This window comes from Phyllostomus hastatus, unplaced genomic scaffold, assembly GCF_019186645.2.
Source record: "Phyllostomus hastatus isolate PE091 unplaced genomic scaffold, TTU_PhHast_1.1 phas_contig_1048, whole genome shotgun sequence".
In the NCBI taxonomy this organism is placed as follows: Eukaryota; Metazoa; Chordata; class Mammalia; order Chiroptera; family Phyllostomidae; genus Phyllostomus; species Phyllostomus hastatus.
In genome coordinates, this window is record NW_025333513.1 from 1,117,202 (window position 1) to 1,139,253 (window position 22,052).

Here is a 22,052-nt window from a genome sequence, read left to right on the forward strand (position 1 = left end):
TTAATCCAAGCCCACTTTCAGATAACACTGTACCACTTTACTGGCAGTGTACCTTAGAAAAACAAAGTAGTCCTTATTTTTCAATCCCTTCTATAATTGCTGTCTTTCATTTCATTTATTCATAAGCATGCATATATGTGGGTTTTTTTAGATTTTATTTATTTATTTTTAGAGAGGGGAAGGGAGAACAAGGGGGTGAGAAACATCAATATGTGGTTGCCTCTCAAGCACCCCCTACTGAGGATATAGCCCTCAACCCAGGCATGTGCCCTGACTGGGAATTGAACCAGTGACCCTTTGGTTCCCAGGCCGGCACTCAATCCACTGAGCCACACTAGCCAGGGCCATGCATATATGTATTTACATATGTATACATAGTTGTCTGTAGTGTTGCTGTTATTTTGAACAAATTATGTTACATCAATTAAGAATAAGAAATATAAAAGTTTTAATTTTACCTTTTTATTCCTTTTCTGATGCTTTTTATTTTTTTTATGTAGATCTGAATTTCAGACCTCTGAAACAGGGGTCTGAACCCTTTGTTGAAAGTTAAACAGACCTTTGACAGGAATGTATCTTTCCTTAGCTTCAGGAAAATTTTTTTCCTTCAGTTTTTGTCCCACTTTCATCAATTTAGTTTTTCTTTTATGAAACTCCTATTACAAATAGATGATCCTTAACTTTATAAAGGAAAGGACTTACGTCCTGATAAACCCATTATAAGTTGAAAATATTGTAAGTCAAAAGTGCGTTTAATACCCCTAACCTACTGAACATTGTAGCTTTTTAGCCTAGCCTGTTTTAAACAGGCTCAGAACACTTACATTAGCCTGAATTTGGGCATTTATCTTTAGTTTCATCTCAAGAATAATTGAGGTTCATCTCAAGAGTAATTACTTTCTTCTTTTTGCCAGAAGCAGGAGACACAGGTGGGGGTTTTATAGACATGGTGATAGGATGCAAAAAAACAAAACACAATATCCAAAAAGTGCTGACAACACAGTGTGCTGTAGCGTATCGGTTGTTTAACATCATAGTTGCGTGCGTAGCTTAAGGTAGGGTTTTTACTGAATGCATATCACTTTCACAAGGATCATCTGTATATTGTATATTCTTTCCTCTCTTGTAATTTTTATCTCTACATTTTTACTTTGCATGCTTGAAAAATTCTTCAAATTTTGGCCTTAATATATCTCCACTTTTCTGCCGTATTTAATTAGCTATTTGTTACCCTCTCTTGGGTTATTAATTTTTAATAGTAATGGTGATGCTATTTAAGAACCCTTTTCTGTTTTTACATTGCTTTCTGTTTGTGACAGCTTGCTATTGTTTTCTCATTGTAATTGTCTTCTTGAACCTTCCTGAATAAGGACTCATTTTTTTCTTGTAATAACCCTGTTTTTTTAATTATCAGATTGGTTCCCTTTTTGAACTGCTGTTTTTTTTTCAGATGTTTAAATTTTCTCTGCTTGTTTTTTGAGTGAAGTTTGAAATTGTTTAGTAGTCATAACTGAAATAAACACTTGCAGTGATTATAGATTTTCTTTTAGGAACAATTTCTTCTTTGTGGCTGTCTTTGCTTTTCTCCAGCTCATATGCCTCAGGAGTGACCACATTCCACCATCCTGCTGCATATAAACTCATTATTGTTTCCAGGACTTGTATTCTCCATTCCCTGCAGGGTTAGAGTTCTGCTGACAATTAAATTCCTGCTTCAAACATGCAGTGTGTCAGGAGTGATGGGGGGTTGGGGCAGAAGATTCCTTTACTCTCCACCAGTCTCAGCTGTGCCTATTGATGCTTTTCCATTCACTCCACTCTTACCTGCCAAGATTCAAGTTTTGTGTATGTTGATTGTTACAACAGGAAACTGTGACTGAGGGAGTCAAATATATAGGCTTAAAATTATCTCAAGAATAATTGAGGTTCATCTCAAGAGTAATTACTTTCCTCTTTTTACCAGAAGCAGGAGACACAGGTGGGGGTTTTATAGACATGATGATAGGATGCAAAAAAACAAAACACATTTAGCATGTGTCTTTATTTAGCTTTTCCTGAATTCTAAAATTATATCAAATTCGTATTTGAACTTATATCAAAATCATATATGTGCATAGTATATGGTTCAAAAATAAAACAGGACTGGAAGACTTAGAATGAAAAGAAACATTAAGTAATTCCCACTTAGTGAAAACACAATAGTTAATACCTTATTTTTTGCCTCACACTTTAATTGTTCCACTAAAGGTTTTGCTAATTAGAAATTTTTTATTGAAAACCACTTTCCCTTAAAATTGAAAGTATTGTTGTCAGGGTTGTGGACAATAAGCCTAATGCTAATTTAGTACTTATTCCTTTGGAGATAATCTATTTTTTTCCTTCTCTTTATTACTATAGTCAATCCCATTTCCTATACTGTACTTTATATCCCCATGGCTATTCTGTACCTACCTATTTATACTGCTTAGTCCCCTCACCTCTCACCCATTCTCCCACATTCCCATCTCTTTATCTTTAACCTTTGGCACTTTAATTATGATTTGTCTTGGAGTGGGCATCTTTGCATCCATCTTCTTTGGGACTCTCTGTGCTTCCTGGACTTGCATATCTATTTCCTTCACCAAATTAGGGAAGTTTCATTATTTTTTCAAACAGATTTCCAGTTTCTTGCTCTTTCTGTTCCCCTTCTGGCACCCCTATGAAGCAAATGTTGGAATACTTAAAGTTATCCCACAGGCTGCTTACACTATCCTTGCTTTTTTTAATTCTTTTTTTCTCCCTGTTGTTCTGATTAGTTCTTTTTTGCTTCCTTACATTCCATATCATTGATTTGATTCTCACCTTCATTTATTCTACTGTTGATTCCCTGTAAATTGTTCTTTATTTCAATTAGTGTAGCCTTCATTTCTCCCTGGGTCTTTTTTATGCTGCTGAGGTCCTCACTAAGTTCCTTGAGCATCCTTATAACCAGTGTTTTGAACTGCATCTGATAGATTGCTTATCTCCACTCTGTTTCTGGAGTTTTGATCTGTTCTTTCACTTGGAGCATGTTTCTTTGTATACTCATTTTGGCAGCCTCCCTGTGTTTGTTTCTGTGTGTTAAGTAGAGCTACTATGACTCCCTGTCTTGGTAGTGTGCCCTAATGTAGCAGGTGTCCTGTAGGGCCCAGAGGCACAACCTCCTCTATTACCCAAACTGGATACTTGAGGTGCACCCTTTGTGTGGGCTGAGTACGCCCTCCTCTTGTAGTTGATCCTTGGTTACTGTTTGCAGATCAATGGGAGGGATTTACACAGGCCAGTCAGCTGCAAGGATTGGCTGTGACCACTGACCATGAACCTCTGCCCTTTGTGAAGGATCAGCCATGCAGGGGCAGCGTGGTGGTGCTCCAACATAATCTGTAGCTGTGCACTGGGTGCACTGCCCCTGGTATTTCCTAGGTGGTGCGAGCCAAGGTCAGCCCCCACCAGTGTTTTGCCCGGGGCCACCCTGCCTGAGCTATAAAGCAGTCTGAGATGTCTACTACTTGTGCTGGGCTTGGAGATTCCTAGGCAAAGCCAAGCTGTTAATCTGGCCTGCTAGTTCCAGTCCAGGGGCTCACTGAGGTCAGCTGCTGCTTGTTTGAGAGGATTTAGGAAGTTGGGAAGCATGAGCTTGGGTAGGCCCATAAGTTGGGTGGGGTGGAGTCTCTGGGGATCCTCAATTCAGGTCAAACAGTGTTAGCTAGGTTGATGGGGTCTTAGATACAGCACCGGTCTGCTGGCTCTGTGGGGGGAGGGCCCAGAAAAGGACAATAGTGTCTGCTGGCTTTGATGCCAGACATCTCAGCCTCTCCCTGTGTATCACTGGTGCCCTGCAAGCTGCCTCCCTGCCACCAGAACCCAGAGGGAGGGAGTGAGTAGGTGAGTCCATGGGTGGGTTCTTTAAGAGGAACTGCTTGGGACTCCAGAAGTTTCTTCCACCAACTCAAAACCTCCTGGGTTGTTTTTTTTTTGGTTTGTTTTTTAAATATTTTATTTATTTGCTAGAGAGGGAAAGGGAGGAAGAAAGAGAGAGAAACATCAGTCTGTGGCTGCCTCTCACATGCCCCTCATCGGGGACCTGGCCCGCAACCCAGGCATGTGTTGTGACTGGGAATCAAACTGGTGACCCTTTGATTCACAGGCCAGCACTCAATTCATTGAGCCACACCAGCAAGAGCAGATTAAGCCTTCTGGTTTTTGTAGCCTGAAATTGCAGGGACTTAACTTCCTGGCACTGGAGCCCTGGGCTGGGTGGCTGGTGTGGGTCTGGCACTCTTTGCTACCGAGATACCCCTCTGAATTACTTTTTTCTTTGTTTTTCTTTTTTTAATTTTAATTTTGACATTTATAATTCGTGTTCTTTCATATTTGATACTAAGAATTTTTAAAAGAAGAAAATTTTAAGTGTATTTTATTGGTTATGCTATTATAGTTGTCCCATTTTTTTCTCCCCTTAATTCCCCTTTACCCTGTACACCCCCCCCCCACATCGTTCCCCAACCTTAGTTCATGTCCATGGGTCATACATATAAGTTCTTTGGCTTCTCCATTTTCTATGCTATTCTTAACCTCCCCCTGTCTATTTTGTGCCTACCATTTATGCTTCTTATTCCCTGTACCTTTTCCCCTCCATTCTCCCCCTCTCTCTCCCCACTAATTAACCCTCCTTGTGATCTCCATTTCTGGGATTCTGTTCCTGTTCTAGTTGTTTGCTTAGTTTTTGTTTTTGTTCTTTAGGTTTAGTTGTTAATAGTTGTGAGTTGGTTCTCATTTTACTGTTCACAGTTTTTTATTTTCCTTTTCTTAGGTAATCCCTTCAACATTTACTATAATAATGGCTTGGTGATGGTGAACTCCTTTAACTTGACTTTATCTGGGAAGCATTTTATCTGCCCTTCCATTCTAAATGGTAGCTTTGCTGGATGGAGCAATCTTGGATGTAGGTCCTTGCCTTTCATGACTTTGAATACTTCTTCCCAGGCCCTTCTTGCCTGTAGGTTTCTTTTGAGAAATCAGCTGATAGTCTTATGGGAACTCCTTTGTGGGTAACTGTCCCCTTTTCTCTTGTTGCTTTTAAGCTAGACATTTTTACAGCCAAAAGTTTTGAGCATTTTATTTCCTGCGCTGGAACCCTAGGTTGTGCAGTTTGTCTTGCTCCCCAGTTGTTCCTCCCGGCTTATCCACACATGAATGTGGGAGCTCCCATCCACTCTGGTCCACTACCTTGCCAGACCTCTTAACCCAGCTGCCTGTCTCTGCCCCTCCTACCGGTCTTGATGAATATTTCTTCTTTACTCCTTGGTTATCAGACTTCTATAGTTTGACTTTCTGACAATTCTGGTTGTTTTTGTTTTTAAGTTGGTTGTTATCCTTTTGTTTGCGAGGAAGCAAAGAATTTCTACCTATGCCTCCACCTTGGCTGGCCCAGCTCTCACACTGATGAATATACAGAAAAAAAGTAGGAAAGAATGTTGGTAGGGTCCATGACAAACGATCACTCCTTCATGAATTTTTTACCCACCACATCATGGATGTGGGACCAGCCTGTTCTACGTCTGTGCCCTACCTCCCAGTCTGGATAGATGTGGTTCCTTTAATTCCATAATTGTCAGACTTCCATGCAACTCAATTTCTGTCATTGTTGAGTGATGGTTGTTCTATATTTTAGTTGTGATTTTGTTGTGGTTGTGTGAAAAGGTGAGCCATGTCTGCCTACACTGCCATCTTGACTGGAAATCTGTAATTTTTATTAATTATATATTAGACCCTTTAAATTGAGCCTTTACTCTTTTTTTTTTCTTTTTTAGTGAGAGGAAGCGAGGGGGGAGAGGGAGTGATGGAAAGAGAGAGAAAGAGAAACACCAATTTGTTGGTCCACCTATTTATGCATTCGTTGGTTGACTCTTGTATGTGCCCAGGCCGGGGTCAAACCCACAACCTTGGTGTATCGGGAAGCCTCTCCAAACAACTGAGCTGCCTGGCCAGGGCTTAAGCCTTTACTCTCTTTTCCAGTTGTATTTTTCATCTCTTATTATGTTTTAGGAAGTTTTATTTACTTATAACTCTTCTAATTAATGTTTTATTTTAGCAATTATTTTTAAGTTTTAAGATAACATTTTTATTCTTTGTTGCTTTTATATACACTTTATTCTTGTTTTGGATGCTACAGCTTCTCAAATTTCCTTAAGGATAAGAACTAATTTTCTCTTGAGTTTTCCTGAATTTTTCTTTTTACCAGAGCCAGTTTTCCTTGGCTTATTTTGATCTTTGATTCCTTTTAGTGACTTTCTTTGGATGGCAGGTGGTCATGGTTGTCCCATCACGGTCACAATGGAGGCAGTAGCACACCAAATGAGCAGACTTACAGATGGACCTGCAGGGAAGTGAAGATGCTGTGCAAGGGGCCTTTAAAGGACACTGCAATAGGAGGGCTTTATTCTGGGGATGTTTATAGATATATAAGCTGTAATAGGTCCCAGTTTTTTGGTTTTTCTGCTTCAGTTTGAGCCCGCAGAGTTGGCTGGGCGATATCCCAAGTGAGGCCTGGCTCCAGGCCATTTTCCATGTGTGGGGATAGCTGTTTGGTGTTTAGACCTTTGGCTTTCAGGACCCTTCTCACTTGCACTCGGGATGTTCCTGCCATGTCCTGTCCTGGAACCTCTCCAGAGTCTGGGAGCCGAGCTGGCTGCTTGTGCTTTTCTTCGCCTTTTAACCCTAATTCATCAGTCTGCATCTTGGAATTTTTTAAATTGCTCTGCTTCCAACAGCTCTTTCCAGTCTCACTCCCCTACTTCCATTTTGATGGGATCTTGGGAAGACGAAAAGGTAATATGCTTAGTCAATCTACTACTACATTTTTTAGTTACATTTTTTATTTTTAGAATTATATCTCTTCTCTTTCCTTTGACTCTGAAGAAATACTATAAATATTTTTGTCGCCTGGCTGGTGTAGCTCAGTGGATTGGGCATGGGCCTGTGAACCAAAAGATCGCCGGTTTGACTCCTAGTCAGGGCACGTGCCTGGGTGGTGGGCCAGGTCCCCAGTTGGGGACACACATGAGGGGCAACCACACATTGATGCTTCCCTCCCTGTCTTCCTCCTTCCCTTCCCCTCTCTCTGAGTAAATAAATAAAATCTTTAAAAACAAATGTTTTTGTCCTTCTGAGCCAGCGATTTTCAACCTTTTTCACCTTGTGTCACACACAAACTAATTACTAAAATTCTTCAGCACACCCACAAATACATTTTTTGCCAATCTAGCAAAAAAAAATAGGTATAATTTTGATTCATTCACACCAGACGGCTGTTGTTTTGACTGTTGTCATTTCTTTTCTTATTTGACAAGCTAAGGGGAAAGAGGTCAGTGCCCCTGACTAAAGTCGGGTATTACATATTTTAAAAATCCTTGCGGCACACTAGTGTGCCATGGCACACAGGTTGAAAAATTGCTGCTCTAAGCTAATCACTAAGACATTGAATAGGGATATCTTGTTTTCAATAGATAAAAAATTCTAAGTAGGTCATGTTTTTGTAAAAATTCAGTCATCTTTATGTATGATTTATCTCAAACACTAGCAGCTTTTTAAAAGAATCACTCTATAGTCAAAGAATTGATATGTACTATTTCTTGTTTGTTACTTATTTTACACTTACTAGGAGAACCTGATTTAAAGATTAGCTTTCTTTTACTGCAAATAACTGCTCCTAAATTGCCTTTCAACCATTTCTTAAAAACTGGGATTTTTTCAAAAAGGTATCTTTTTACTAAGTTTCTCTGTCTACATTATCACACATAATTTAATGCTACTCATTGATGAATAGTTAATTCAGTGGCTTAGTGTAGAGATTAGAATCTGCCTCTTAGAGAATATAGTACTGTATTTGAGCTGGTTTGTGTTGGAACTCTGAATAGAGACTGAATTACTGGGATAGGTGCCAAGTGCATTCTGCTAATTGAATTGAGTCCAGATGACTCTTCCAAAAGAGTTGTATTTGCTTTCCCACCCAGCTCCACATTCCAGGAAAGGAGTTTTAGTCATTAGGAAGTACATCCACAGCTTACTTTGTCATTGACTTCAGTACAACTCACAGTGGTTTTTCTGCAAATACTAAGTGCAACTCTGGCCTCTAGAGACTCCACAATCTTGAACCAACAGCCACTGTTCCTGGGCAGGTCTAACTTACCTAGCTCTTAACTCACTGAGCTTGCAAATGCACACTGCCTGGCATACAGCTTGTTTGCTACACGGGAAATAAATTTAAGGACTCAGCTTCTAACTCATCTTGAAGGGACCCTATGTGGCTCAGTGAAAAGTTAAGTTTCCAGGTTAAATCACAATAGATGTAACTTGATTTCACTTAAACTTACCTGGCTTAAGAAAATAAAACTTGCCAAATGTTGTTTTCAAACACAATAATGCTGAATGACTAAGGTTGAAGTCATTAAAACAGGTATATCAGGCAAATACTAGCCAAAAGAAAACTGAGATAATAATTGTAATATCAGACAAAGTAGAGTTTAGGTGGGAAATATTTAAAGGAATGAGAGGGACATCTAATATTGATAAAAGGAACAATATACCAAGACAAACTGCACTCAGGAATTTATGTGCACCTAGCAAACTCTTCATCTCTGGGGAGAAGTTGACAGATCCGTAGCCATGTTGAAGACTTTAAAACATCTAATTTAGAAACAGATAGAAAATGCAGCAAACAGTAAGAAAAATTGGATTAACACCATTAACAAAGTTGATCAGATAGCTATATTGAGAGATAACTTTGCTTCCAACAAAGAATACATAATTCTCTCAAGCACACATGGAAGAATTATAAAAACTAACCATATGTTAAGTCTTAAAAGAAATACTAAAAATCCCAGTACATCAATAACATAGATTATATGTACATACTCTGATACAGTCCAGTAAAATCAGAAATCAACAATAGATCCAGCTTGACAGAGAAAGGAACATATTTGGAAATAGAAAAAAATGTTCTAAATAATTCTTGAGTTAAAGCAAAAATCATGAAAAAATTAGTAAGCAAATAGAGATAAACAATTGTGAAAGAACTCTATTATGACTTATGAGATGCTGCTCCTTCAGTTCTTTGAACCTTAGAAGGTTTTCTTAGAAAGCAAAATAGATGTTAAATAAACTAAGCAATCATTAAAGAAGCTAGAAAAAACAACTGGGAACTGGGTGTGCTCAAAAGTAAAAGGATAGAAATAAGGGAAAGGGTAGGAATTAATAGAGAAAAATAGAAATGATCAACAAAAAACCAAAGTAGGTTATTTTTATTTGTCTAATAAAACAAATGAGCCTCTCACAGGACTGATAATGGAAACTTTAAAAGAGAATGCAACAAATAAATAAGGAACAAAAAAGAAATAGCAACAGATATAATAGAGACTTTGAAATTAAGAGAATGCTAGGAAGAGCCACAAAAGGAATTGAAACATTGATAAAAGTTTTTTAGAAAAAAAAACTACTCAAATTTACTTAAGAAAAATGAGAAAACCTGTATATAGATAATTAATCCTTATGGAAATTACGTAGTAATCACCCTTCTTCCCCAGAATAAGTATCAAGATCAGATTAGATTAATTATACCAAAATTTCTAAAAATACATATTCTTTTTTTAGTCCTCACCCAAGGATATATTTAGAGAAAGGAGTGGCAGGGAGGGAGAGAGAGAGAGAAAAAAACATCAATCGGTTGCCTCCCCTGTGCGCCACACTGGGAATCAAACCTACAACCTTTTGATACATGACACACTACTCCAACCAACCAAACCACCTGGTCAGGGCAAGAACTGTTTATTCTTATCTTAATTGAACTATGCTAGAGAACGATAACTACACACCTCTTGTAAAGCTGGTATAATCTTGATCAGCAATGATCAAAATTTTCTGTCAAGTGCCCTGGCCAGTATGGCTCAGTGAACTGAGAGACTGAGTGCCGGCCTGCAAACCAAAAGGTTTTTGGTTCAATTCCCAGTCAGGGCACATGCCTGGGTTGCAGACCAGGTCCCCAGTTGGGAATGTGCAAGTTGATGTATCTCTCACACATCAAAGTTTCTCTTCCTCACTCTCCCTCCCTTCTCCTCTCTCTAAAAATAAATTAATTAAAATTTTTAAAACATTTTTAAAAAATCTTCTGTAAACAGGGCCAGATAACAAGTATTTTTTTATACATAGTTTTTTTTTTTTTAGATTTTATTTATTTTTTAGAGAGGAAAGGGCGGGGGGAGAGGGGGTGGGGAGAGAGAGACAGACAGAGAGAGATATCAATGTGCGGTTGCTGGGGGTCATGGCCTGCAACCCAGGCATGTGCCCTGACTGGGAATGTAACCTACGACACTTCGGTTTGCAGCCCGTGCTCAATCCACTGAGCTACACCAGCCAGGGTGATAACAAATATTTTAGATTTTAGAGCTTCCAGTCAAGATGGAAGCATGGGTAGACACGCCTCACCTCCTCATGCAACCACAGAAAGAATTACAACTAAACGTCAAAACAAATAACACTCAGAACTGTCAGAAAATCAAACTGTATGGAAGTCCAACAACCAAGGATTTGAAATAGCTGTATGCATCTAGATGGGTGGGAGGGATGGAGACTTGGAGAGGTGAGGAGACACAGTGTGGTGTGGAGAGGTGTGATGCAGAGAGGCAACAGCAGCAGCAGCTGAACGGTTGTTTCCACCTTGGGAGCATGCAATCCTAGCCCCAGGCCAGACTGCATAGCCCAGGGTTCCAGAGCCAGGAAGGTAAATCCCCATAACTTCTGGCTGTAAAAACCAGTCAGGGTTAGGGCAGTGGAAGAAACTGCCAGATCTTCAGGAGATTCTCCTTTAAAGGGTCTGAAGGTCTTAGAATGTTCAAAAACCCACCCACTCTGGGATTCAGCACCACGGCAACAGCTGGAAGGGTGCCAGTTTGCATACGAGGAGTGGGTGAAGTGACTGGAAGTAGGGCAAGTGCCAGGCAAACCTCCAGAAGCCAGGCAGTGGTGCTGTCCCCACACACAGTAACAAAGCAGTGAAGTGGGTTGCCTCACTCTGGTGATTATATAAGGCATTGCCCCACATAATTTACAGGTGCACTTTTCTACAGTAGGCCATGCTACTAAGACAGGGAGTCAAAGCAGTTCTACCTAATAACACAGAAACAAACACAAAGAGGCTGCCAAATTGAGGAGACAAAGAAATATGGCCCAAACAAAAGAACAGAACAAAACCCCAGAAAAAGAACTAAATGAAATGGAGATGCAGAGTTCAAAACATTGGTGATCAGGATGCTCAAAGAAGTCATTGAGTATGGCAATAACATAAAGGAAGAAATGAAGGTTAAACTAAGTGAGATAAAGAAAAATCTACAATCTAAGGCCAAGCCATGCTAAATGTGCCTGATCTCATTGTATCTGGGAAGAAAAATCTACAGGGAACCATCAGTGAAGGGAAGGAAGCCAGGATTCAAATAAACGATTTGGAACATAAGGAAGATATAAACATTCAGTCAGGACAGCAAGAAGAAACAAGAATTTAAAAAAACGAGGAGAGAATAAGAAGACTCTGGGACATCTCCAAAAGGGCCAACTTGCGAATCATAGGGGTGCCAGAAGGAGAAGAGGAAGAGCAAGAAATTGGAAACTTATTAGAAAAAATAGTGGAAGAAAATGTCCCTAATTTGGCAAAGCCATGTATATATTTAATGGACTATACCAGGCATACAAGTCCAGGAAGCAGACAGTCCCAAACAAGTTGGACCCACAGAAAACCACAGCATGCTGCATCATAATTAAAATGCCAAAGGTTAAAGATAAAGAAAGAATCTTAAAAGCAGCAAGAGAAAAACAGAGTTATCTACAAAGGAGTTCCCATAAGACTATCAGCTGATTTCTCAAAACTTTGCAGGCAGGAAGGGCCTGGCAAAAGTTATTCAAAGTGATGAAAGGCAAGGGCCCACAACCCAGATTGCTCTATCCAGCAAAGCTATCATTTAGAATCAAAGGGCAGATAAAGTGCTTCTCAAATAAGGTAAAACTAAAGGAATTCATTATCATCAAGCCATTATGACATGAACTATTAAAAGGACTTATTTAAGAAAAGGAAGATCAAAACAATGAACATTAAAATGGCCACAAATTCACAACTGTCAACAACTGAATCTAGAAAAACCAAACTAAGCAAACAAACAGAACAGGAACAGAATCATAGATACGGAGATTGTGGAGGGTTATTAGCTGGGATGGGGAGGGGGAGAATGGGTGAAAAGGTACAGGATAATAAGAAACATAAACAGTAGGCACAGAATAGATGGGGGAACGTTAAGAATAGTATAGGAAATGGAGAAGCCAGTGAATTTATATGTACGATCCATGGACTTGAACTAGGGAGGGGTGGAATGCTGGAGGGAAGTGGGATACTGGACTGAGGGGACAAAGGGGGAAGAATTGGGACAACTGTAATAGCATAATCAATAAAATATATACATAAAATATTTTAGACTTTAGAAGCCATAGTGTATATGTCACAAATATTCAACTCTGCTGTTGCCATGTAAATGCACCCTTAGATAGTACTGTGAATGAATGAGCATGGCAGTGTTACAATAAAACTTTGTCTACGAAAACCAGTGACAAGACAGATTTGGCTCATGGGCCATAGTTTGCGAACCCCTGATCTTGATAATTTAGAAAAGAAGAATAAATTCTCACAAACATGAATGCAGAAATTTCAAGTAAAGTAAGAGCAAATACAATCTAAAGCTTTCTCAAAGTATCATAAAACTGGATTATCCCGAGAGTACCAGGATAGTTCAGTCTTAGAAAATGTTTATGCACTTTACTTTACTAAGAAATTAAAATAGAAAAAATTATCTCAGTGAATGAAGAAAAATTACCTATTAAAATTCAGTACCCATATGTTGAAAAATAAAAGGAAATTTCCAAACTTGATAGGGTGTCTAATAACACCTACACAAATATTATATTTTTTATTTCAAAGCATTCCCATAGCAGACAGGAAAAAGACAATTCTGCCTGCTATCATGCTGCCATTGAACTGGGGCCCTATCCACTGGAATAAGACAAAAATAAATAAATTATAAAGATTGAAAGGAAGATACAAAATTGTCATTATTTGCAAATGCTGTGACTATTAACTTAGAAAACCTAAGGAACACAACAGAAACTAATAGAACTAGTAAAAGCCTTTAGAAGGGTTACAAGAAACAAGCAGTGTTTCTTTAAACCTGCAGTAATAAGTTAGAAAACATGTAACTTTAAAATACATATACCATTCACAATAACAACAAAACTAAACTGAAACTAAAGTGCCTTACTATATAGATTAATAAAGTGCACTATCTTTACAATAGAACTTTGTTGAAGGTATCCAAAAAACCCTGAGTAAATGGAGAGGTATAATCCATTCTTGGACGAGAAGACTAAATATTATAAAGATATGAGTTTTTCTCAAATTAATTGAAAAATTCAGTGATAAAAAGAAGAATAAATGTGTAAAAATGGCTTCAGAGCTTTTGAAAAACAACAGAAAAGGGGAATACCTTCCTAGGTATTAAAGCTTTATTAATTAAAGCCATGTTATATTAGTACATATATTAACAACTAGATTAGTAAAAAATAATAACCATGGGTCTATTCTGGAGTCTCTAGACCACTGGCTATTTGGGAATAGATTTCCAAATTTATTCTGGCGGACCATAGCATAAAACTGTCAAAGTATTATAAGAAATACAGGAGACTAACTTTATGACACTGGGATGGGAATATGTTTCTTTAAAAGATACTAAATACACAGAAGGAAAAGGTCAGTAAAATCAGCAATGGCTTATCAAACATGTTTAGCAGAGGAAATCAAAAACAAAGATAAAGACAAGCGCCAGATTAATAACAAGTATTTACCACAGAGGCATTAAGATCATTAAAATCATCAGCAATCAAATAGGAAAAATAGGTGAAGTGTATGTAATTCCCAGAGGAAAACTGAATGTTCATTAAACATAAGAAAAAGTACACGATTTTAGTATACAAATAATACAATATAATTTTACATTCATTATAATGACCTGAAATAAAAAAAAACTGACATCAAATATTAAAGAGGAACAACAGTGATGAAAACTTGTACACAGCCTACATACTTGGAGAATAGATCAGTTAGTGTTATATAACAAACTATTCTAAAACTCGGTGACTTAAAATATTAATTACTGATGTTTGCTCACAAGCCCATGAGTCAGCTTCTGTGTCAGCTGGACTCCTCAGCTATCTGCAGCCAGCTCTGGGTCAAGTAGGAAGCTCTGCTGATCTTAGTTAGGCCCTTGAACATTTGGGAAGTTAGCTGCCTAGAGGCTGCTTTGTACTATCCTCACCTGAGACAGATCTTCCATCCTTTGAGAGACTAGCTCACAGGGCATTGGCAGGGTTCCAGAGAAAAAGTGGAAACTGTAAGGCCTCTTGAGGCCTAGGCTTGGATGTGGTATACTCTCTTTCTGCATTCTTTTGGCCAGAGCAAGGCACAAGGCCAGCCTAGTACAGGAGTGGGTAAATAGATTCTGTTTCTTGATAGGAGGATCTGTAAAATTACATTTCAAAGGATGTGGCTACAGGGAGAGGTAGTGAATTGCAGCCATTTCTGCAGTTGATCTGCTGCAGGGAGCAACTTAATATGTGGGGAAATTGGACATATTTTTACCCTGTGATCAGAAATTTGACTATTAGTAGAGATACTAAACTCCCACATGTGGTAGATAATAAGAACATCTACAAGGGAGTTTTTGTGGTTTGGTCACATTTTTTAAAATAGTAACAGGACTAAATGTCTACCAATAAGTAAGTGAATTAATGTGGTAAATTTTTAAAATAGATTACTGGCCAATTAAAATGAAATAATTAGAACTACATGTATCAGTATAGCTAAAACTCGGAGACATGGTATTTCTGGAAGGTGCAGAATGTATAATTTGTTTTAATTGAGTAGAGAAACGTGCAGAAAACACTATATACCATTAATAGTGGATATGTACCTAAGTTGTAAAGTATAAAAACATGCAAGACAGTGATAAACACCAAATTCATATGAGTAGTTACCTTTGGCAGCGGGAGAGGAGTGGTTTATTTCTTTGGGGAAAAAAAGACACAAAATGATACATTACTATTTGACAAAGCTGGCTAGTGGTGACCTGAATATTTATTACTTTATTTTCTTTAAAAAATGTTTAAAGATTTTATTCATTTATTTTTAGAGAGAAGAGAAGGGAGGAGGAGAGGGAGAGAAACTTCAGAATGTGAGAGAATGATCAATCGGTTGCCTTTCACATGCCCCCAACCAGGGACCTGGCCTGCAACCCAGGCTTGTGCCCTGACTGGGGAATTGAACCAGCAACCCTTGGGTTTGTGGAACAATATCCTACTCACTGAGCAACACCACTCAGAGCTATCTTCTTTTTATCGTTCGAACTACTTCATTTAAAAAACAAAACACCTGGGGAGGGATTTTGCTGCACTTAAATGGAAAGTTATGTGCTTTGAAGACCATTGTTTTTGTTTGTGGGTTTCCTCATATAGATACTTGGACTGGGGTTGCTCCCCTGAGCTCATTTTGGGACTGGACTTACTGCTTTAATAAAGGAAACTTTTATACGAGCACTCCCTTGAATGTGCAGAATTTTTGTTTTGGGATAACCAGTCTTCTCACAGAGCTACCTTTTAAATCAAGAGAAGTAGCAAGAAGCTTTCCCATCCAAGTACCAAAATACCCAACTAAATGTGGCTTCAACAGCACCAGTTAATTTTCTCATGTAAGAAAATGGAGGTAGGTGATTATCTCATTTCTTTTTGGCAGTGGTAGGTGATTATCTCATTTCTTCTTGGTTTAGCCTCTTGTAGATCCTCTTGGCCTTCCCTTCATGATCACAAGATGACTGCAGCAGCTCCAAGTTTCAGGTCCCCACGTGAGAAGCAAGGAGGCGTAGGGTTTCTTTTTGTGCAGTGCTTTTTATCATGGTGGGAAATCTTTTTCCCAACAGCCCCCAGGAGATACCGCCTCAGGAGCCATTTATCCAGAACTGGGTCACACACCACACCCCTGTGCCCTAACTCTCACTTGACAGAATCTGGATCTTCCCTGTAGCAAGGCTTCAGAAGAGGGAATGCCTGTGGGCTAGACAGCCATCAGTGTCTGCCAAAATGTCTACCTTAGAATGAAAAATTGGCTTCAGAAAGTGATGGCTCACTTTGTACCCATCCATAACAAACAGCAAAGCAAGGGTTCTTTGTGGTAGATCATTGTAGCAGTGGGCTCAAAGGCCCATCCACAAATGTGCCTCTGCCCAAGTCTCATGTACATACTGGAGGTGGGGGTTCCTACTAGAGGAAAGATGGGGAAGTCTCCAATTGATCCAGCTCGTTGCAGATAAATACTTCCAATCTCAGTAAAATACTGTAAAGGAAAAAAGACATTAGAAATTTTTTTTCTTTTTAAAAATAGGCAGTCGCTCAGATTATTTTTGTTAACTAGACCTAAAGTGCTAGAATACTGTGTAGTGTGATGTTCAAGGGAGCACCTACCTGCACATGGTTGGATAATAAAGGCCAATAAATAATTCACTTGAATTTCTCACTAGTAGCTAAGAAGGACTTTTAAATAAAGTCTCCTTCTCAGAATTAAGGGCTTTTGATGTACAAATTGAAATTATAACTGCTTTCAAATGATTTTGAGAAAAACAGGTTCATACCAGCACCCCGACTAGACTACCTTATATGCAGCCTGAGTCAAATCTTACCCCCAATGTCTGAGCAAAGTATCTGTCAGATGTGACCCTGCAAGGGTCATGTGAGAGGTAAAAATAACAGTCCAATTTTGTGTAGCAGCATTGGAGAGAGAGCTGAGAGATGAAAGTTAGACTGTGGAAAATTATGAAAAAGTAAAAGGGTTATAGTGGACCCTGTGTTGGAGGACCTTTGCCTATAAGGAATCTGTGTCTTTTTCAGCACTATGACTTTATTTTTTTTAAAGGAGCAAGGAGAGTCCCAAATCAGTTCTTTAAAAAAAAAAAAGATTTTATTTATTTATTTTTAGAGAGGGAAGGGAGGGAGAAAGAGAGAGAGAGAAACATCAATGTGCAGTTGCTGAGGGCCGTGGCCTGCAACCCAGCATGTCCCTGACTGGGAATTGAACCTGTGATGCTTTGGTTCGCAGCCCACGCTCAATCCACTGAGCTATGCCAGCCAGGGCAGAATTTATTTTCTTTTTTAGAAAGAAGATAAGGGAGGGAGAAAGCAAGGGAGAGAAGCATTAGTGTACAAGGGAAACATTGATCAGATGCCTTTCACATGCCCTCAGCCAGGGACCTGGCCCACTATCATAGGCATCTGCCCTGACCAGGAATCGAACCAGCGACCTTTAAGTTCACAGGCCTGTACTCAAACCATTGAGCCATGCCAGCCAGGGCTAATATTCATAGTTTTGACCTTTTTCTTAAGTCCTTTTAACATTTCATATAATAATGGCTTGGTAATGATGAACTCCTTTAGTTTTACCTTGTCTGAGAAACACTTGATCTGTCCTTCCATTCTAAATGATAGCCTTGCTGGGCAGAGTAATCTAGGTTATAGGTCCTTGCTTTTCATCACTTTGAATAGTTCTTGCCAATCCCTTCTTGTCTTCAAAGTTCCTTTGAGAAATCAGCTGAAAGTTTTATGAGAATTCCTTTGTAGATAACTCTCTATTTTTCTCTTGCTGATTTTAAGATTCTCTCTTTAGAACCTAATCAACAAAACAAACAAGTGAGCAAAATAGAACCAGAGACATGAAAATAAAGAACAAACTGACAGTGACCAGAGGGGAGGGTGGTGGGGAGTAACAGGGGAAAGAAGGGGAAGAGTCAAGTCAAGGAACTTGTATAAAGGACCCGTGGGCAAAGACAAAATGGGGAGGATTGAATGTGGGTTGTTGGGGGTGGGTAGGGCAGGGGAGAATAATAGGGGGGAAATGGGGACAACTATAATTAAATAATTTAAAAAATAAATAAACAAATATTCTCTCTTTATCTTTAAACTTTGGCATTTTCATTATGATGTGTCTTGGTGTGGGCCTCTTTGCGTCCATCTTGGTTGGGACTCTGTGCTTCCTGGACTTGTATGGCTACATCCTTCACCAAATTAAGGAAGTTTTCTTTTATTATTTTTTCAAATAGGTTTTCAGTTTCTTGCTTTTTCTCTTCTTCTGACACCCCTATGATTCAAATGTCGGTGTGCTTTAAGTTGTCCCAGAGACTGCTTACACTATCCTTGACTTTTTGGATTCTTTTTTTCTTACTGTACTAATTGAATACCTTTTTGTTTCTTATGTTCTAAAACATTAGTTTGGTTCTCGGCTTCTTCCACTCTACTGTTAATTCCCTGTAAATTGCCCTAATTTCACTTAGTGTCTTCATTTCTGAATAGATCATCTTTATGCTGTTGAAGAACCCACTGGGTTCTTTGAGCTTCCTTATAACTAGTGTTTTGAATTCTGCAACAGAAAGATTTCTTATCTCCATTTTGTCATTCTTTCATTTGGGCCATGTTTCTTTGTTGCCGCATTTTGGCAGCCTCCCTGTGTCTGTGTGTATTAAGTAGAGCTGCTTTGGCTCTGTGTCTTCATAGCGTGGCCTAAGGTAGTAGCTGTCCTGTAGGGACCAGTGGCACAGCCTCCCCTCTCAGCCAAACTGGGTACTCGAGGTGTTCCATCTGTGTGGGCTGAGTACTCCCTCCAGAAATGAGTCTTGATTGCTGTCAGCAGGTCAGTGTGAGACAGTTGATAGGACTAGCTGTGACCCCTGGCCAGCAACCACCTCCCTCCATGGCTTGTGGAGGTGATTGGGTGGTGATCCGATGTGGTCTGTGACTGCCTGCTGGCAGCACGGGCTCTGGAGTTTCCTGGATGATGCAGGTCAAGGTCAGCCTCCACCTCTGTTCTGTCTGGGGTCCCTTGGCATAAGCTACAAAGCAATCTTCAGACGGCTGCTGCTAGTGCTAGTCCTGGGGCGACTCTGCAAGAGATATCGGGGCTGGGCTCAGTTGTTGCTTGTTTGAGTGGATTTAGGAAGGTCTGAAGCCTGTACCTAGCCCAGCCCTTCATATGGAAAAGCCACTGTTACCAGCTTGGGTGGACCCATAATTTGAATGGGTCGGACTCTTGGTTAATCGTCAGGGCTGGGTGTACCGTGTGAGTCAGGTTGATGGAGACTCACATGGTGCTGCTGCACTGTGGCTCTGTGTGGGGGAGGGCTCAGAAAAGGTACAGTGACTGCTGTCTACAGTTCTATCTGGGAAGAAGCTGTCTTCCAGCTCTTGCCTTGATGCCAGACACTTCAGATCCTCCCCTTATGCCACTGGTGCCCATCAAGATGCTGCCCCAGTGCAGGAGCCCAGTGGGGCGTGAGTCTGAGTATGTCCTTGTGCATGGGGTGGCAGGGGTGCTGCCAAGAGGTGACTCCTGACTGAGAATCCCAAAGTTTCTCCCAACAACACAACCCCCACTGTTTTTACAGCCAGAAGGTATGGGGACATATCTTCCTGGAACTGGAACCCTGGGCTGGGTGGCCTGATGTGAGACTGGGATTCCTGACTCCCTAAATATCCCTCCCTATTTTTATCCACCACACATGGATGGGGGACCAGCCCATTCCTCATCTCCACCCCTCCTGCCCACCTGGATGAATGTGGTTTCTTCAATTCCTTCGTTGTCAGACTTCCATCTAGCTCAATTTTCTGATGGTTCTGAGTGATGTTTATTCTGTAGTTTAGCAGTGATTTGCAGTGGTTGTCCAAGGAGGTGAGCTGTGTTTACCTATATGCCTTCCTCTTGCCTGGAAGTCTTGATTTTTAAAAAATAAATAAAAATTAACTGCTACTAAAGACAGTAACTGCTACTAAAGAGAACTCTTTCTCCACTTTGCAGAAGAGAAGTGAATGATGGCCTACATGAGTCTGCCCTTAGGCCCACCCCAACCCTGACAGCTCCACCCCCAGGTCCTGTTGGTGCAGGCCTGTGGCAAGGGCACGAGTGACACAGCGGCGTGTGTTGGGCTGCTGGGACCAGAGGATAGAATTGGCTTCCCAGCGCAGGCTAGCCTGCCATCTCGTCCCACTCGTTCAGGCTGCTTCACTGGCTGGTTCATGAAGGAACAGTCCAGCTGGTCTTATCTGGCCATGAAGAGTGCAGTTTTTTCTAAAACTGTGGAAGAGCAATTTAAATGAGAAAAGATAGACATTTCCATTCAAGTCAACCAAAAGCCACATAGGGACAAGAATAGGTGGAAGAAGAATAAGAAAAGAAACGGGCGTGTTTGCAAGCGAAAGGACTAGAGTTCCTTGACAGATAATTAGCAAAAATTAATTTCAAGATTTAGTTCACCCAGGAGTCTAGGCCTTTAAATCAGCCTATTCTATTTCTGTTATTAAATATCTCTTAAACACTTTTTGAGTACTTATTTTAAATTTTTGCTTATTCTGTACAAATTTACTGACCACCTACTATTTTGTATTTAGAGAATATTTTTGCCTTAATTTTTAGTTTACTTTACAAGTAAGGCAGTAATAATAGAAAACAAGTTATAGCAGTCTATTGCATTTCCAGGCTTCATCTTTCCCTCACTTTTGACTGCTTCTTAATTTTTATTTTTTTTTTTCATTTTAGAGAGGAAAGGGGTGGAGGGAGAGAGAACATCAATTTGTTGTTCCACTTATTTATGCACTCATTGGTTGATTCTTGTATGTGCCCTCATTGAACTCACAGCCTTGGTATGTCAGGATGACACTCCAACCAACTGAGCTACCTGGCCAGGGCAGCATAGTACACCTGGTATTCTCAGGTGTTCTCCCTTCAAGTTCTAACCAAGTCCGACCCTGCTTAGCTTCCCAGATCAGACGAGATCTGGGATGTTCAGGGCAATATGGCATTACACTGATCCCTTCTCCTAGCAGAGATAGATATAAAATATAAAATGCAAAAGCTAAAAAGACATAGCCTGGCTCAGAAGCAAGGTGGACACTACCTCCATACATCAGAAACAGAGCAGCACAGCAAAGCTACAGCCTGCGTGGACCCCTCACAGCGAGGGGAGCCCAGTGGCCCAGAGGCCCATGGAAAGGACACCATGAGCTGAGACTTTTAGAGAGATGTGGGCCCTGGTAGGAGAGGACACAGGTGCAACGCACAATAAAGGATGGAGCCAAGCCACCCTCCGACTTCAGAGCTCTGTCTGCAGTATTTGCCCCATCACCTTGGAGGAGGAGTCTGAACTGTCACTTTAAGACCTGGCTCTGGAGAGCTTGGTAAATCTGCCTCACAAGGAAGCCCTTCACCATTTGGAACATGAATGTACTTCAGATTCAGTGAATTTTGTAGCATGGCCAGCCAACTTAAATATGTTCAGATGATCAAGAAGTAAATGAAGGAATAACTTATATTTTAAAAGAACAAAATACGGAAACGAAGGTATATACATAATGGAAACAGATATGTAAAGAACAGGTAGAAATGAAAAATGTCAAATAAATAGACTAGAGATGGCATAACTCTAGCCTGGATACAATTTAAAAGGAAATTAGTAAATTGGAATAGACTGAAAAGTTCATTGATAATGCATCAGAAAGACACAAATCTAAGAAAAATTACCAAAGGGCCAATGGGAGCTAAAGAGTATATACTCAGATGCTTAACCACTGTATGAAATTGTCACTCTTCTGTCCCTCGCATTGTTCTGTACATCTCTGTCAATACCTGTCACTGGCGAGTAGCCAGGTTTATGTTTTTGTTGACTTAGTTTTACTGAGCTCTGTTCTGGGCATACTGTACAGAGACATCTAAGAACAAGTCAGGATACAGGTCTTGCTCTTATGAATCTTTTATTCTAGCCTATTCATCACTGCATCTCTGGTACCTACAAGTGTGATCTGGCTCAAGCCAGGCATTCAGTGTATATTTGTTGGATGAATGAGTAAATGAGTGAAGT

General features: G+C 39.9%; 1 protein-coding gene across 1 annotated transcript in view; it reads left to right on the plus strand.

The window, feature by feature from the left end:
- Window positions 1-22,052, plus strand: part of LOC123816046 (diphosphoinositol polyphosphate phosphohydrolase 1) — a 116,450-nt gene that overhangs the window by 88,654 nt on the left and 5,744 nt on the right. The window lies entirely within an intron of this gene.